At 43.9% G+C, this 18,419-nt stretch overlaps 2 long non-coding RNA genes across 3 annotated transcripts; both read left to right on the top strand.

Moving 5' to 3' along the window:
- The first annotated feature begins 18 nt into the window (after positions 1-18).
- LOC128911091 (uncharacterized) lies at positions 19-3,544 on the top strand. Of its 2 annotated transcripts, none has more exons than XR_008466988.1 (2): positions 19-828; positions 2,565-3,544. It is a non-coding gene; the product is annotated as an uncharacterized LOC128911091 (long non-coding RNA). The 2 variants fall into 2 exon arrangements; XR_008466989.1 differs by having other exon boundaries at positions 19-995.
- Positions 3,545-11,734: 8,190 nt separating this feature from the next.
- On the top strand, positions 11,735-14,477 carry LOC128911092 (uncharacterized). The gene is made up of 3 exons (XR_008466990.1): positions 11,735-11,794; positions 12,773-13,845; positions 14,367-14,477. It is a non-coding gene; the product is annotated as an uncharacterized LOC128911092 (long non-coding RNA).
- Positions 14,478-18,419: the final 3,942 nt, after the last annotated feature.

The following is an 18,419-nucleotide window of genomic DNA, read 5'->3' as shown; positions in this document are numbered from 1 at the left end:
CGCCCACCCGCGCAGGCGTCATGGCGGGCCGGGACGGCGGCCATCTTGGGCCGGAACGGGTGTGCAGCCCCGGGGCCCCGCAGGACGCGGTCACCGTGGCGGTGAGGGCCTCGCTGTCCGGTTTTACTTCATTTAGTCGATATTCAGCCTTCTGGAAGGAGGGTGTGCTGCAGACTGTGATTTATGGGTGCCACTTCCTTGCCCCTTCGCAGGCTGCGGTGCCACTCAAAAATTAATGAACATAAATCCGAAGATACACTTGTATACAGTAATGAAGGTGTTTTGTTAATGGGGCCAGTGTTTCCTTATCCATACCTTGACGCAGGCGTTAATGGCTCTGCGTGGCCATAAACTACTACTCGTAACAGCGGCAAAACTTAGGGCTGCTTTATCGCTTCTATCCTATATTTGGCATTTCTGAGGTATATTTTTAACAAAAATCAAAAAGCTTAGCCACTGCTCTATCTAAAGATTATTCCGACACTCATAAAAGGTCCCTGTTCATGATAACGATTACCAAACTAAGACCACTTTAATTCTGGATTAAAATAGCCATAAAAGGTTTTAATGTCATGTAGAAAATCCGTATCTTGAATAATTCTTTGAGTTTTCTAGAATCTACCAATTCAAATACGACCTCGGGGTTGTCCTCACCATTCAGAAATTATTAGTTAGCGCTTGTGTTACCAAAATAACGCACCTTTTGTTTCTAGTGAAGAAAAGGCTTAAAGATTCCAATGCAATGTAAGTGTCCTGGTTTGAGTTCTTACCATTCACGTCAGGTCGCTGTTCGGGACCGACACATTACCATTTCCCCTCAATGCCAAGGTAGTCTATTGAAAAGAATCAGATCCAATGTCAGCCTGAAATTAGATTTTCACTCCTCAAGCTCACGGCCCATAAATATGCAGCTGTTTCAATTCATGCCACTGGAACCAGGATTACCACTGGTGATGGGGAACCGCATTGTGAAGGGATGGAACAGGATAAGAAGAGTGAATATTTTATTTTATTTTGTTTTGTCTAATAATACTTACGTCCTTTTGATGCGGAAAGAGAAAAAAGAATTTAATCCAAAATACTGTCTTACCTCTGCGCTGTTAAAAAGATGGTCGTAAAGGATCCTGAAGAATGTTTACTGATCTTACAAATGTAATGTAAAATTTTAACACGTTAACAACAATATCTGAAATATCAAAAGCACAACAGAAATTAATCCAAAATAAAATATTACTAACTCCATTGAGTTAATCTCAGTTCTCAAAGAATATTTCTAAGAAAACAAAAATATGTAAATACTTTTGAAGAAAACAAAGAAAAAGTAAGATGTAAAAGTATGTGCTTTCTATTAAATAAATTCTAGTTGACATAAAGTACATTGCTGCCACGCTGCACAAACAGCCACTCCAGGGAAAGACCTACGTCAGCGTGTGACTCCAGAGCAGAGTCCCAGGCCAACTAAAAATAGATTTAACTTCAAGATTGTTCCCAGACCACCCTAAATCTTCATTGTTCAACAATACGGTTGTTTTCTAATTACTTTGGAAAAGCAGCAAGTGGAGGATGTATCTGAAACTTTTGATAAAGTCGCCTTCACTGTTTCTCTGTTCAATGCTTATTAATCGACTACATCACCAGAGAGGGCAAAAAAAAAAGTTCAGAAACAAACTTTTGGAATAAATTGGGAGTATCTTAACAACATTCTAAACAAAGGGTACGGATCATGAAGCAAGATCACCACAATTTGTTCATCTTAACAGTTATGTGTTTGTCTTAGCTGGTGTCATGATAAAAGCAGCAATTCAAAAAGATTTCAGGGGCACGATAAAAAGTACAAGAACTTTGGCTTTGTTTACTGAATGCTACATCTCTCGGGTGATTTGGGATAAGTGGAGGGAAGGAAGTCTAATTCTATATATTTTCTCTGACATTTTAACCTGACAGAACATCAGTGGTGCAATCAGAAATTTATAAGAATAGAAAATGTTTGGGGAAAGCATATTTGGAATTTTATACCATATTTTGCTGAGTTTCAAAGCTTTTAAAAATTACTGCTCCTTTCAGTCACAAAACAGGGAAGAAAATGGATTTTTTTCCCTATAAACTATTTGTTTCAAAGAAAAAAAATTTCTTACATTGCAAACTCTTGTGTTAGATAAATAAGTCCCACAGATTTCCCAATATTATTTTAGATTTCAGATCATAAAAAAAAAAATCCCGTATTAAATAATCTAGAACATCGAGCAAATCACATGTGACCTCCTCCTGCAGCTCTTCCATGGCTGTGTAGAGTGGCATAGGACCCAGCGCTGTGCCATTAATGAGACTAAAATATGTAATTCCACAGACAAATCTATTTCCTAACGGTAATTTGGTTTTTTTGCCCTTTAAGTTCCCTGTTACCAGACAAAATGTGCATTCTCATTCTGTTCTGAGCTAAGCATTTCTGCTGTATTAAAGATGGGGTTATATTGTTGGAAAAGACTGTAATTTTTGCAATAAGAAAACACGCTGTTATAATCTGTTTGATGATTTATCGTCCATATTTTTGGTCCTGTTTTCAGGGAATGGAGCTACTTTTCCTTCGGGAAGGAGTTCTGGAGAAGACGGGAACGGAGCTTGGGGACGCGGTCCCGCTTTAGGAATGACTCGCCCTCCTTCAGCTGGAGGACAGATGGAACTTGGGGAAATAAATGTCTTCCTCTGTAGCCTATGTCAACTCTACAGCTATGTCACATAATTTAAAACCTCATTCTTCAATAAGGTTCACAAGACCTTTTCAAGGTTCATTTGGAAGGTAGAAACAAGGATTGCTGTTAAAAATGTATAGGCCCATTGAGACGCAGGGGAACTAAATCTCCCTAACATTAGGCTATATTTCTGGGCATCCCATATGGAGTAGTTGGCAGCACGGTCCCAGGGAAACCGGGGGCTTCAATGACTCCAGATTGGAGAACAGGCAGCGGGCCAAACGACTCTGGCAAGGCTCCCGTAGTGCCCGGAGAGCTGCTGCTCACCCAAGGACTTGATGGCAGAGGCGAGCCCCAAACCGGGGTGAAAGGAGACCTGAAGACGCAGCTCACCCCCGGGTGCCGCTCCTGTTTTCCAGCCCTGAGCGAACAAGTTGGTTTACGAACGAATGGTGTCGTGGCTTTACATTTGCTAATTACCACGTTGTAGTGCCCTGTTGAAGTACTGACATGGATATTCCTCACAGACACGGGTTTTATTCTGTTATATTCAAGCTGGGAATTCCCTGTAAAATACTGATGTGTTTTAACATAATTCTCATTCTAGCCAGTCCCTGAACCGACGACTTTTATGTGTGGCGGAAAAGTTACGGGTGCTTAGTACTATTTTCCTGAGCTGTGCTTAGACAAAGACGTATCACAGTAGAGAGACTGTGTAATTCCATTTTTAAGAAATTAACGTAGCTGGAAGTTGCTAGGTATTCAGGATATATATACACTATGTTTTGATGCAGAAATAGTATTTATTAGTACACGTGCAGTGTAAAATAAAAACACCTTTAGAATATGCTTAAGCAACACCTTTTCTTCTTTTACCTGGTTACATCCTTTCTCTATTCTGACATATCATCAGCTATACTTTTGGGAATTTAGTCTGTCCTTTGCTACAAAAGACTTCTTATTATGCACTAATTCAGCATCTTATTTATACAAAGTGATTAAGAATAGCACATTTTGTTGATTCTTGGAAAAACAGCTTCCTGGGGGTCTGAACTGGTGCGAGGTACTAGACTGTACAAATTCAGATTGATCCTAGGAAAAAGCTCTGGTTAAAGGAAATGGTTGCATTCAAAGTCACAGTAAAATGTATATCAAAACAGATTTATTTAATAATTCTTTTATTTTTGAGTATTGTTTTTTGCCTAGGGGCGTTGACTATGACTACTGATGATACGATTAACACATAAGGTGCTTTCCCTCCTTAAAAAATCATTGTAAGTTGAGGCAGAATTGTTTGCCGTGTAGCAAGGGATATCCAAGGGTGACAGCCTGCTTTCGCTGAAGCAAAGATGAGATTCACTGCCTGTGCGCAGCCATGTGTTCGCACCGTTCGTGTTGGTGTGTGGAAGGATTTCCCACATAATAAAATGTCCCCTTTTATTCTAGGGGGTTCAGAGAGCCTCGAACATGAAGAGAACAAAAGAGCTTGGATGTGATAAGAATGTGTGATATGATTACAAAGGGTGAAAATGACAGATGCAGAAGATGAGCACAGAAAACTTATAATAAATAAGGGCGTAGGAGCCAGGAAGAGGGCACTGACAATGGTAAAAATGCATAATAGAGTTCTGGAAAAACTTTTCGTGATAAGCAAATGTGGTCCAGCATTATATTTTGGCTTTCGGATGCATGACTCAAGATAAAATGAAAAACACTTTGGTCTGGAAGAATGTATAGGTTTGGGAGGTGAAAAGATTGTGTGGTATGAACACTGCAAAACAAAGTGCAAATATTCTGAAACAAGAGAGGAATTCACTTTAAGACATGCCAGGTCTTAGTGTAATAGCAGTGGGAAAAGGCTATGACAGGTCACTAGTTTTCTTGATTAAATGTCAGTAAGAGTTGTATACACAGAATAAAACAAAATGTGGGGGAATTTAACAGGGAATCAAATACAGCAAACATGGAAATACTGACATTTTCATCTAGGAAAACAGTAAAATTAAGGTCCCAGTTGAAGACCTAAAGATACCAATTAGCTTTGGACCAAGGATGTGAAAAAGGATGAACATGTCTGTAATTGCAGAGTTCCCACAGTTGTGAGTCCGTCTTTAACAGCACTCAACAAGGTGTGCACAGAAACAGGTTGGGAGGCGTGACAGGTTTGTGACTGCTAAATCGATTTACTAAGGGTAGCCATGAACACAAGAAAACTGGGTTTTGACTGAGGGTGGCCAAGCTCGGGAGCTGCTCAGAGAGGCTGGAGATACTCAAAACTCCACCGGGCACAGTCCTGGCAGCCTGCTCCAGGGACCCAGCTTCAGCAGAGACTCAGACTAGGTCATCTCAAGAGGTCCCTTCCAACCCAAATGGTTCTGTGAGATTATCCTCCTTTTAAGTTACCCGGTACTCCATGAAATGATGCACTTAACAGCAGAGAAAGCCTGGGGAAGCAGTTGGCAAACGAGCTCAATGGAGGAAAAGGAAAAAAAAGGAGCAAATGGAGAGATGAATGAGAAGTCACTTGTGAGTCCTCAGTTTCTCAGGATACAAGAACACCACAATGGGATTTTCGGGTGGTACAAAGTAATTTCTCTGCAAAAAAAAAAAAAAAAGGGCAAATTACTAGTTGTGGTTTAACCTCAGCCAGCAACTAGGCATCACCCAGCCGCTCGCTTAGCCCCCCGGTGGGATGGGGGAGAGAATTGGAAGGGTAAAAGTGAAAAAAAAACTGGTAAAGAGATAAAGACTTAAGCGTAAGAAGAGCAAAACCCGTGCAAGCAAGCAAAGCAGAACAAGGAACTCATTCCCTGCTTCCCATCGGAAGGGGGCTTCAGCCATCCCCAGGAAAGCCGAGCTCCATCATGCGTAACGGTGACTTGGGAAGACAAACGCCATCACTCTGAATGTCCCCCTTCCTCCTTGTTCCCCAGCTTTATACACCAAGTGCTTAGCGACAACTGAAATATTAGTGTGTTATCAACATTATTCTCATCCGAAATCGAAAACACAGCACTATGCCAGTAAAAAAATAAGCTCTATCCCAGACATAACCAGGACATTCTCCACCCCTATTCCATACCATTTACATCTCGCTTGGGTCCCGCACTATCCAGTACATCCTCGTTAACCACCACCCCCCTTCCCATCCTTTGATAGAATGCACAGATACCATTCTCCTAGTCTATGGACCGCCCCTGGTCCCTCTGGGCCAGGTTATGGGGTTTAACCTTGCAGTGAACCCCTCCCCTTGCTCCTACCCACTACCAATGAGGGGCTCCTGCTGTAGTAATTCCTGTAACACGCAACCCAAATCCCAGCTTTAACTTTACTCCTGATTTCTCTACCTCCCCCCGGCCCTTAGTCTATGGGCCATCCCACTAAAATCTCCTTTGCATGATGTGTAGAGGGGACCCTCCCTTTCTCAAAAACTTCTGCTACTTCACTACTTCAGATAAAAGTCAGAAAAGGCCCAAAAGGCAAAGGTCTATGAATTTAGCAACTGCAAACATAGTTGATAGGCTGTAGATGGCAACAAGCCACCTCTGATGACCAAAATAAACCTCCATTCCTGTGCCGGAGGGTGAGGTTTTCAGTCGGGTCTCACCTGCAGAAGACAAGGTGCATTCCTCATGGAAAACATGAGCCTCTGCATTTGGAGGTGCATTCATGTAAACATCAGCGTGTCTTTTGTTTCTGGCCTCTTCGTTCCCAAGAGGTCTTGAAAAGGTTTGTAAATTATATATCCTCTACTTCTGTCACTGGTGACCTGGTGATGTTTTTGCGTTTTTACTTTGGCCATGCAGCCTTCACAGCATAAGCAGTTAATCACTTCACAAGATCACCCTTTGGATTTGCATGGCTGTTCTTCACAACTTCCTGGTGTGAGCTTTCATGCTCTTTACAAAGCTAAGCTTTTTCTTGTTCAGAAAAATATCCACGGAGGGAGAGAACCGATACTTATTCTGTGCACGCAGGTACCACTTAACCCCGCACTCCGTATGTCAAATGAGACTTTTCTAACGGAACCACCGTTTCCAAACCTTGCACCTGCAGGAGGATCCCCTGCCATATGCTGGCACATTTAGATGGATGCGTCACAAAATGCGTGGTTTTCATAGTGCATCTCATCATTCTAAATGTGCAAATATAAAAGGGAAGCCAGTCCACAGTGCTAGCTATACTGGCAGGACACATAAACAGGCTCTGGGGGCGGACCTGGAAGGTGGCTTTGAAATAATTAAATAAATCTGATTTGATGTGAATGGATTTGGGTTTGGTTCAGACTCAGAGATGACTTATGCTTCAGATGTGCTGCAAACTGGATTACCCAGATTTAGGGTTATTTTTCTATCAGGCATGTGAAATGCTAAATTAAAAAAAAAAAAATCCATGGATTATTTTTTTTGTTATACGCCCTCAGGCTTAAAGAATGTGACAGAGCATATACTGTAACACAACTGGATCCCTAGTGAAGAATAAGCTCTAGAAGGAATGAATGCCAGGGAGAGCTTGGCAATACGTGTTCTGTCCTGCAAAACAGCTTGATTTCACAGAGCAGAAAAGTGAAGCGGCATATTACACCCCCCTGACTGAGGATACTGTCCCGTGCTGGCCTCAAGACCCACCAAAAGTAAACTGAAGGACTCTGATTTTACCTGGGATATACAGCGCCAGGGAGTCACCTCCTCCCTTCCATTTTGTTTTCCCCGTTTTGGTAGGAGATGGAGGGTGCAGAAGACACCTCAGCTTCATTAAAGCAGGGAATCATCCTTTAGAAAAGAATCTTCTGTTGATCTTTTCCGAATGAATCTGAAAGGAGTCCCTGCCCGTTCTGGATTGCCGTGCAGTTTGTGCAAGCAGCTCTTGGGTCCAAGCCTGTGTCAGTGACTTCTGCTGTCATGGCTGGGAGCCTGCAGGTGATCCTTGGAAGCTTCTGAATGAGCCTGTCTGGAAATCGGATTGAAACCCAGGTAGTGCCCTGTGACTTAAGCTGAAATACTGATGGGAAGCTCATCGCCTGTCATCCCAACAGGAGGGTGACTCGCACTAGGCACTAGAGCAGGACACCACGCAGCAGCCAGGACAGGAGGACGCCAGGGCAGAGCAAGCCCCTGTGATGCTCAGTCCCTTATATGTAGATTGAGGAACCTGCTTTGACGTCCCCAAACCTAAAAATCAAAATCATTACACTCAGTGCTGCTCAAATTTGCAGCTGCTCCCTCATACAGAGCTCTTTGGTGCACCATCATATGGCATTAGATGTTTCTTTTGGAGAAGGACAATTTCTGCAGAAGAAGCAGGAGCCCATCCAGGGTGTTCTTGTCTGTTCAGTGTCACTCCTCGCTCCCCGCGCCATGGGGCCGGTTTGAGAAGGGAAGTCTGGCTTGCTCCCTGGCTCTGGTTCCGCCCACGGTGCTGGGCACGTCTGCTCTGCCGCTTGTCATTTCCACGCAGCTTCTCACCATCCCTGGGACTCTAACGGAGGTTTAGTTCTTTGGGAATGATCTAATTACAAAATAAGCTGAAATCACTGATGGCAACAGCCTCGATCATGCTGTTACCTAAAGGGGTGAAGAGTTAGTGCTGTTCATAAGGTCACTGAAACAGTTAAGTCAAACCTGGGTTACACGGTGGTTTTTCTGAGACAGAGCAAGCCTTTTAACTCTTCCCCAGAAAGTATCTTTTTTTTTCCCCCCATTTACCGTGCCAGCTTTAAAAGTATCTCCAGCCCCACACACTGGTGCAGCCTCAGTTATACTTTCACGTGGGTTTTGTTCTTTGGTGTCTCGGCATCCCTGCAGCCCGGGGGCACAAAAATTACACTGTAAATTACAGGAATTCACACACACAACGCTCCCGGATAGTATTTTCTTGTTGTCTTTAGTGACACCAAAACCCAAAGAAATTCAAAGCGAAAAATAAAGCCTGCCCTGCATTCATTCAGGATTTAGAGAGGATTTAGGGTATGTAAGGCTACCGGGTATTTGACGACCGCTTGAAAATGCTGCCCGGCTTCTAATTCTTTCATAACCAGTTTAATAAACAGGAATAAACCGTAAAAGTGCCGGTGCTGACCGCGCACCCCCGCCGACGCCGGCTGGTCCCTGGGCGCTAAACTCGCCTCGGATCCGCGGGGGATGGCGGGGCCAACCGGGGGCGCTGGCCCGCCCGGCGGCACCGCGCTGCCCGCTAATCCCCCGCGCGGTCCCAAACCCCGCGCTCGGGCGCGCTGTCCCGCCTTCCGCCTCGCCCGCTGCCCGCCCCGGCCGGGCCCGGCCCCGCCCCGGCGAGCGGCAGCGCCGGCAGCGGCGGAGCTGTCAGGCGGCGGAGCCCAACGGGGGCCCGGCCCGGCGCTGCCCGCCGCCATGGCCGCGCGGGGGCGGCGGGGGGCGCTGCGCACGCACCAACCGGAGCCGGGGGAGCCGGAACGCGTGAGTTCCGCCGGCGGGGAGGGGGGGCTGGGGGGACAGCGCCCCGCACACTTACCGCCGGCGGCGGCAGGAGCGGCTTCTCCGGAACGGAGCGGCCGTCGGCGGAGCCCGCGGGCAGCCCTGCCCCTGGCGGGGAGGCCGCGGGCGCTGAAGGGGCGCGGCGGGACCGTGGCAGGATCATGAAGGAACCGCTGGCCCCGCGGCCGTGGGGCGGCCGCTGGCTCCGAAGGGGCGCAGCGGGACCGTGGCGGGATCATGAGGGAACCGCTGGCCCCGCGGCCGTGGGGCGGCCGCTGGCTCCGGGACCGTGAAGGGGGCGTTGGCCCCGGGGCTGTGAGGCGGCCGCTGGCTCCGGAGGCGTGTGGGGACCGTGAGGCGGCCGCTGGCTCCGGAGGCGTGTGGGGACCGTGAGGCGGCCGCTGGCTCCGGGGCCATGAAGGGGGCGTTGGCCCCGCGGCCGTGAGGCGGCCGTTGGTCCCCGAGGCCATGAAGGGGCCGCTGGCCCCGGGGCCGTGAGGGAGCCGTGAGGCAACCGCTGGCCCCGGGGCCGTGAGGGAGCCGTGAGGCAACCGCTGGCCCCGGGGTCGTGAAGGGGCCGTTGGCGCGGGGACCGTGAGGCGGCCGTTTGTCATTTCCTCGGGGCCAAGGGCCGCCTCACGGCCCCGGGCGCGGCGGGCGGTGCCCCCTGGCGGCGGCGCGGCGGTAGGGCAGGGCCGGGCCGGGGCGGCCCCGGCGGAGCGGAGCGGCGCGGGGTGGCGGTGCCCCTCGGCCCGCTGTGAACGGGGCTGCGAGCGGGCCGCCCGCGGGGGGACCGGTACCGCTGCTGGGGGTTAGTGCTGTGTCACTGGTTCTGCTCTGCCTGCAGACAGGGGGGCTGCATGCACGCTGCCGTAATCGTAAGTGGAATTTCACTAAACTTTTTCTTTTTTTTTTTTTTTTTTTTTGGTTGATACCCTTTTTACCAGGTGGCATTATCAGTGCTATCTGTTCTGCTGTCCTGGCTTCAGGATCTGCCTCACAAGAACAGGGTGTTTAGCATTCTTATCTTGGGCTTCTGGAATAGTTTTCCATTTCAGCTAGGCATGTGCCTGTGTATTTCCCCAACAGGATTCATTTCGATGAGGTGTCTCATCCACAACCTTGTAAGCATCTTTCATCCTTATAAGTGCCAAGCTGCTAACTTTGCAAAAGTTAACAGGAGTTCCAACAAAAACTTACCATAAAATCACGAATGGTTTGCATTGGAAGGGACTTTTAAAGGCCATCTAAGCCTTAAAGGCCATGAGCAGGGACATCTCCCACTAGATCAGGTTGCCCAGAGCCCCGTCCAACCTGACCTGGAATGTTTCCAGGGATGGGGCATCTTCCACCTCTCTGGGCAACGTGGGCCAGTGTCTCACCACCCTCTGAGTGAAACATTCCTTGTATCTTGTCTAAATCTTCCCTCATTTAGTTTAAAGCCATTCCCCCGTGTCCTATCGCAGCAGGCTCTGCTAAAACGTTTGTCCACATCTTTCTTATCCTGGTGTTCGCACTCTCCACCACTGTTACTTGATCATCCTGTTCACGTGTGACTTGAGCAAAAACTTGGGTAGTTAGGGGCTAACCTCATTTATCAGAGAAACACCATTTGCAGAGAAAAGGAGGAACATCTGCTCAGTGAACTTTCTGACTGTGACTGACAAGGTTACATAGGAAAGAAGGAATTTCTCTCTCTCCTGTTTTTGAGGTTAGGGAGACAAATAACAGCTTTCTCCTCGTTCATGAATTGCAGTTTGACCACTAACAAAATAATTCATGAGCCAGCTGCCTGGAGACCAGATAAAATTCTCAAACTTTTATGACAGCAACTCAGAATTGCCGTCGCCACCTCTGTGGACAGCAGAATATATCAGTCAAGCTCTGCAAGGTAGTTTTAAAAAGAGAACATTTCTTATTACAGTTCAGAACATTTTCTGTGTAGAGTAGCCTAGGCAAGACATTAGAGGCTGGATTTTTTTCTACCACAGCAGTTGTTACAGTCCAGATTACAACTGAGTCATCGTGGCTTAATGCGTTTAAGTGACCAGTTGAGCTGCTGCCGTCACATGCTGGATCACAGACCCGAGGTGAAACACCTGCACTTAACCTTTCTGACTGCTGAAAGGGATGCATACTAACTAAATTGTGCTCTCCATCCTCTGGTACCTGCTCACTGTGGTGTAGGGATTTCTTAGCTAAATAATTGCATTTTCGATTTTGGCTAACAGCACGAGCCCAAGTGGCTATGCAGACAAGGTGCTTTACCTTGTAACTCATACAGCTGTGATGCTACACAGAGTTTTGCACATTTTAGGTCTAATATCAGAACATTTGCCACTCTTCTTGGGATTCTGTCCCTTTTGGGTTATAAGCCATTGCCAGTACTGGGGCTTGAAGTCATTACAAACGCTGTATCTGGCCTTTGCAGAGATGTTATCGCTGAATGAGCAGCTCGGGGAGGGGAGCTCCGAACTCAGCCCTACTAAATGAAGACTCGTCCCTGGGTTTGAGGAGACGACTGTTTTGAAGTCTTAATCATCCTCTTACTTGATCCTGCACATGCAGTGTCCGGCGCCAGTGGCTGTGGTAACGGGGGAAGATTCCCCACGTTCCCTACAGTTTTTTTCTTGCTCTCCCTCAGCTTTTACTGTATGTTATATATATATATGAACATATTATTTCCTTTTGTACCTTGATGTAGCTATTTGCATGTACTTCAGAAACTTGCTTTAGGATGGAGTTCATTGATGTTGTGCTGGTTTTAAGGCATTTGGATTTAGAGGCCAGTAAAGGATAATAGATTTTCCAGGCCAGAGCTATTCACGTGGCCTGTTCTGGTTTGGAGTGGACTGCAAGAAAAGTTTCCCAGTTTCCCAAAGTTTCTGCTCTCCCAAACTGAGCCATCTGCACCTCTTTCGGTAGGGAGCCGGGCCCTAATAACAGAGAGCACGTACACACAGCCATCATTGTCCTTCCATAAAGGCATCCCGTGGAACCAAACTAAGTAAGGCTGGGCTGGACGGAGACCTGTTTTATTCCTATAGGACAGCTGTTTATGAAACACAAAACAGAAGCTAGCTTGGCTTTTAAAAAGACGGTAAACAAAACAGAAATTGCACATGATGAACATATTAAATTTATAGGAGATTTTTCAAATCTTACGGCTAAACTAAAAAAAAGAAAAAAAAGTGGTAGCCTTTCTTAAAAATATTTTCCATTGCATTTAGGTTAGTTGTTTCGATCTAGCTAGTTTTTGCACCAATTTAGTTTCACTGATTATGAAAAGCAGCATCTGTGAGGCCTTCATCCTTTCAGCATCAGTGAGAATGCATGTGTTTTTCCAGGACTTCCCAGCTGGAAAAGAAAGAATGTCTTCTCTGCAGAGAACACCTGTTTTCTGCTGGTTGTAGGACAGTATGTGATTTGCTGTTGCTTGTCTTAAACTACGTTTCCAAGCTGTATGTAGCCTGATCATTCCCTAACAAAAGTAGTCATTTTGATTAAATCCTTGCTTGCCTTTTGAATAGCAAGCTCGTTGATCCTTATTAATCACAGGCACTTTGAATCCTGCACTATGTGTGTTCTCTGTGCAGGCAGGATTGATGTATTGATTGTTTCTTCCCTAAGGGAGAGAATTCCAGAGAGTGAAGTCTTCCCTGAAGCCAGCCTCTGCTAGAAACTTCCACAAATTGTCTTGGCAGTGGTATGATAAGTTTGTCAGCCATCTACTCTGTATGCTGAGTTCCTGTCACTGATGCTAAGTATCTTAACCCTCCAAAAAAACAATACCTTGAATTTATTTTTAATAAGCCAAATTTCTTCTGAAGTGTGGCAGTAAGTCATTTTTTCCCTTTTCTCCTTCATCTCTTGCTAGTTATGCTGCTGTACCACTATGCTGTACCTTTTAATAAAGGACGAGTTCTGCAGCAACAAAGGGAAGAGAATCTTTTCCCAGTGGAAGTCGGTCTATCTTTAGAGGGCCTTCTCAGACTTTTTGTTATTATATTATTCACTTTCTTAGTACAATACATATTTCACTTTTTGATTTACTTCCCATCCAAATATCCTATACTCCGTGATAGTGTTCTTGTTTCAACTGTTTTCCGCTGAGGTTCCTGTTGTATTGATCCATTTTATTTTTGCATAACGCATTCAAATTTTAAATTTAGTTTCCATGCTTCAATAGTCTGTGGGTTCTGTGGCAACATATCTTCTGCCTGTGAAATTATATGCTTGTGAAAGAGATCGAATATTGTTATTCCTTAAACAAAGTTTGTTCAGAAAGGCATCAGAAAAAAATCTCAAAAGCATGCGTATCTCTGGAATTCAGAGTCAGACCCTGAAACGTCTGTGTCAGTTTTGAAATTTCCCGTTATTCTGTTAATTTGCTGTTAGGATTTCAAGGAGCCCCTGGGATTTAGGTAGTCCTCCCATTGCATGGGATAGCAGTCCCAGGCCAAGGATATTCTTCTTAAGGTTTCCAATCGGTGTCTTCCGCAGGCTTGCATCTCCACCATACCAGTTCCTAACCTGGTTCTCACAAAGCAGTAAAGCATCATTTCTGGGGACCACTGATCTTGCGTGGGGTTGCTGAGCACTGTGAGAAAGACATCCCTGCTTAGGCCGGCCCTTTCTCCGGAGCTGGACGCCTTTGATTCGCAGGACACCCAAGTGTCATTCAGTACTAGATAACAGCTCAGGTTAGAGCTTCAAAAGTGGGAAGTTAATTGGTGATATAGCAATGGAAAGCTGTAAAAAGGTGACAGTATTGAGAGAAAGATACAAAAATCATTACAAAATATGTCTTCATGGCTGTCTGACTTGGCTTCAGGGTTTTCCTTCCGTTTCCTTGATGTAATTAGTCATTTCACACAACTTCCCCTGATCCGCTCCTTTGATAAACGCCATCCTAAATTATACACTAATGGAGAGTGAAGTATGCTCTTTTCCCAGTGGCATTTTATCCCCAGTTTATGAAACTGAGACACAGAGACATTTAGCGAGATCTGCAAATTTCCCTGCTCTTCCAGCATGACATGCAGTGTTAAATACAAAATTTTGGTAATCTGGCCTAGTGTCTGGTGGTCTATATGTTACTGACTTACTGTTCTTCCAAATGAACGTGAAATCCCTATCAGTCATAAACAATCACATCCTGAAATCTTGTATTCAATGGCCTATACCTTGTGAAGACAATAAATACTGCTTTTGATTCTTTCAGAAGCGAGCATGCAAGCCATCAGAAACCATTCCAAATGAGACTGATGCTCACCTCATTGATTGTGCCATGGAGCTGGATTCTAAACAGAAAATCTCCGCTGACTGTTGTCCCTGGGCTACAAAGACAAAGCAAAATTCAATGGTATGTTTACACTGTCAACAACACCTATTTTTTCAGAACATTTTTTAAATACATTTTATAATAAAATTGCAAATAATTGCCCTTTTTTTCCCTTTTTGATAGCATTATATATGCTTTTGTTCATTAGATTTTTGAAAACCATGTAAGCAGAGGTACTGCCCAGCCTTGCCCAAGATGTATTGCTGGAGAATCTGTAAGTATATTAACCTTCTTTCTGTGACATAAAAGATAGACTTGTTCTTAAGTATTAGATCCATAAAACATAAAGTTAATAAAAACCGCAATTACATTTCTCAGGAAAAAAGCATGTAAATAAAAGAAAGCAGATTGATTTAGCATTTCTGAGGTACGCCAGCAGAGCACAAACTAATATGTTTCCAGCAGCAGTTGGAAAATATGGAGACTGCAAACACATTTTTCAAATTCACTCTAAAAAGCAGAGTTTAGGAAGTAACTGAAGCAAAGAGCAACATACAACTTCCTCTATCCCATTTTTATATCTTCCGTGATTTACTGGATCATAATAAAATATTCAGGAATCCCGTTCTATCTCCTATTTTTTTGTCTAATTGGATACTTCCTTTCCAAAGAGTAGACATAGCCTAAAAATACTACGCTGTAGACATACCAGAGCTGGTCTCAAACGAGCTAGCGAAAGGGCCAGTAGCAATCAGAGCTCAGCACAACTTGACTTTTCTGAAAAACAGTGCAAGTATTTGGAGAGCTGAATAGTGCTGACTGCTGAGCTGATTCGTATCAGCTTCTCGTGGCATCCAAAGTCATCTGTTTAAAACCTGTATTTTGTTATTTAAGTAGGCTGTAGTCACAGCTGTGATTTTGCACCATGTAATATGCCGTAATACTGCGGCAGTAGCACTACAATCTCGCACTAACAGATGGCAGTGATCTTAACCACCTTCTTTTTTCCCCTGGATAGAAAGCGAGATCCCTCAAGAGAGAATGGCTGGTAATAGTGAAAGAGGTTATGGTATTTCTGCAGTTTCATCTTTTCATGCAAATTGTCTAACCAAAGTTTAGGGAGTTTCATAAATGTATGGGAGCTACCCTTGACTTTTGTTTGGATGCTCTGCATCCTTTTGAACCATCGCGCAGAATTCCTTAGAGAGCAGAAAATAGAAGAGGCGCGAGGGAATGCCATGCATTTCTTCAGAAAGGCTAAATGTTCATAGCAAAATCTTTGATTTCATGGAATTAACGGCAAAGTTTCCATTGAATGCTGTGAGACTGAGGTTGCTGTTAGAAGTCAGGAGCTGTGACTGAAAAGACATCTACTGTGTTAACTTATTTCTGCTCACCTTTAATAATAAAATAGAAACCAGATCCAGGGCCGACTTTAGGAATATAGAAACCGGTATGACCACCTACGTGGATTACCAAGCCTGAACTTTCCGGATATGTTACTGTCTTTGGTGACATGGAGAACATCTCAGGGATTAAAAGCCAAAAAAAGAAAATAACGTCTTGGGATTAAAGCCCAAATTGGCACATTAGACAGTCGGTTTTGTTGTATTCCAAAATTACAGTGATACTAGAGTTTGTAAAATTCTTCTATATCAGTGACCACTTAATTTTGGAAAATTATGACTGAGTACAAATACGTAATTCCAAGTAACACCATTTCTATTTTAAGTCAGATTAGCTTGACGTGTTTTTTTCCTATGGCCTAATAATGAACTTGAGATGATTGCCAGGTAACTTGGGGAGGTAACATTCACCTCTTCATTCCTTCAACACAAACTTTTATGTCTTGAAGTTTGGTCATAATAGATGGGCTGTTCTATTCATTTTTCAATGCTTTTCAGCTACAGCTGTAAGAAACAAGGAAAACAACTTGCTAACTTTGCTTGGTGAGAACTGGAATCTCAAAACTAAAGAATTTTTCTACTTGATTGTCCTTCTGTGCTTTCTGTATAGAAACTCAAGGTATAAAAAATACACAGGGCTATAAAAATCTGGAGCCCTTGTACAGCTACTCGCTAGACTTGTTGCTATATTAGCCTCATGTTGTTGAGTTGAAATGGAAAAAGCTTTACTCAAAGCGGGGTGATTTTAAATACGACTGATTTTAAATATGATTCTGATTCCCATGATGTACCCTGTAGTGGGGGAAAAAGTTCACCCATGTGTGTTGCAAAATGTCAAATATAAGTTAGAGTTTGAGGAGTAACATACAGTGTTGGGTAATGGAATAATGAGGTTAGCATGTGTATTCTGTTCTCCATTATTTGAGTCATGGGGCTGGAACAATCTGGATAAAAGAAAAACATGTCTGCTTTTGCACTCATAGCTTGCTCTCACAGAGAGGAGGGACTCTGCTCCCAGTTCCTGTTAGGAGAGTTTGCTACTTTGGACATAATGCCACACAAAGACAGGACTAGAGCAGCCAGAATTGTGTTCCAGTAGAGCTGAATTCATGTCATGTTGAGCTAACCTGACCTAATCACCCTGACAGAAACTGGCTCGTGTGAGTGCCCTTGCATTCATGGCATGATCCATGTATAACCCCTCTACCTGTAGACAATGAACTGATCGTATGAATTTGTTAATTGTGTTCTCTTTGGGTCATCAGTTATCTGTGGCCAGTAACATAACAGATAATACAGTTATATTTCAATAAATTGAGCAGGAATTGTATTAGTAAATTATCTTCATTCTTAAAATACTAAAAAGTTTATACTAAGGGTACAATGTCTAGTAAGCTGGTAAGAGCTCAGACAACTTTCTTCACAGTTAAAATTCCACTTCAGGGAAATCAGAAACTGTCACAGTGATTAACATGCATCGTGAAGTTCTGCAGAACAGCTGCCACGAACAGAAGGGAGGAGCCTACAGATAGCAAGATAAAGAATGTTGTAATTTTTTCATAATAATAATAATAATGTTAAAGTCCTATAAGAAGCTTTATTATACTGATGGTAGGAAAATTCAAATAAATGAAAACATCCAAACTGGAACACGCCGAACACAAAGCGTATTGGGCTGAGACAGTTTTTCCTTGTTGTGGGTACTCTTTATCAGGATTGGGTTTTGCATCAAGAAATCCCAATACTTGTTGAGCTAATCGCTCCTGTGGAACGTGGCTGACATCAGCTTTCCTGAACACGTTTAACTCTGTGTCACTACCGAAAGTGCTGTGAACTCCAGCATGTATTTAAATGCATTATCACTATTCGGTTTCCTCTCTTAACTTTTAGATGTCTTTTTCTATATTTATTGACTACCACACGTTTCAGAAAGAATAATCGATATGTATAAAACCACAATTTGAGAAAAGGGTACTACTTTAGTTGCATTTTTTATAAGCTTTATTTGGACTAATGTGTTATTAACTATTTAGGCAGGGACTTAGAAGAAGATGAAGAAGTGGTGTAAACTAGCAGGAAGCTAGGTAGGATGTGGGGGGGAAACACCATCATTCTTGAGATTTTTCTGTGTTACATGGTAACTAGAGGTAACACCTTTTTTTGTTCTAAAAGCATTACTGCGAATATATTTAAACAAATACAATGCGATATAAACAAATGCACGCTTGAGTTTAAAATAAAAGGTGCCAACCGGAAAGTAAATTTCTGTTCTATCCTCAAAATCTTTAAACATCTAATGGTAGAATAGAATAAGGTATGCAAGTACGATGATAAAATTGTCGGTATTCCGCATGGGTGTATTTTAACTTCATGTGCAAAACAAGTATCATATCTCAGTCATGCTGCTTATACAGATTACACTGAACATTGCGTTTACTGTCCAGACTTTTTAGTTGTCCACGAGTACCTCAGGGGAAAAAAAGGGAATGCTTGTGAAGCTGTTAGTGGAACTGTCACTTTCTTTTAAAATAAAGTTTGAGAACATATACTGAGGAAAACACTTCAGTTTCTGATGAGATAATTTTTA

Source organism: Rissa tridactyla, chromosome 6, assembly GCF_028500815.1.
Source record: "Rissa tridactyla isolate bRisTri1 chromosome 6, bRisTri1.patW.cur.20221130, whole genome shotgun sequence".
Lineage (NCBI taxonomy): Eukaryota > Metazoa > Chordata > Aves > Charadriiformes > Laridae > Rissa > Rissa tridactyla.
The sequence above is the reverse complement of the archived record's forward strand: the minus strand, read 5'-3'. Positions and strand labels throughout refer to the sequence as shown.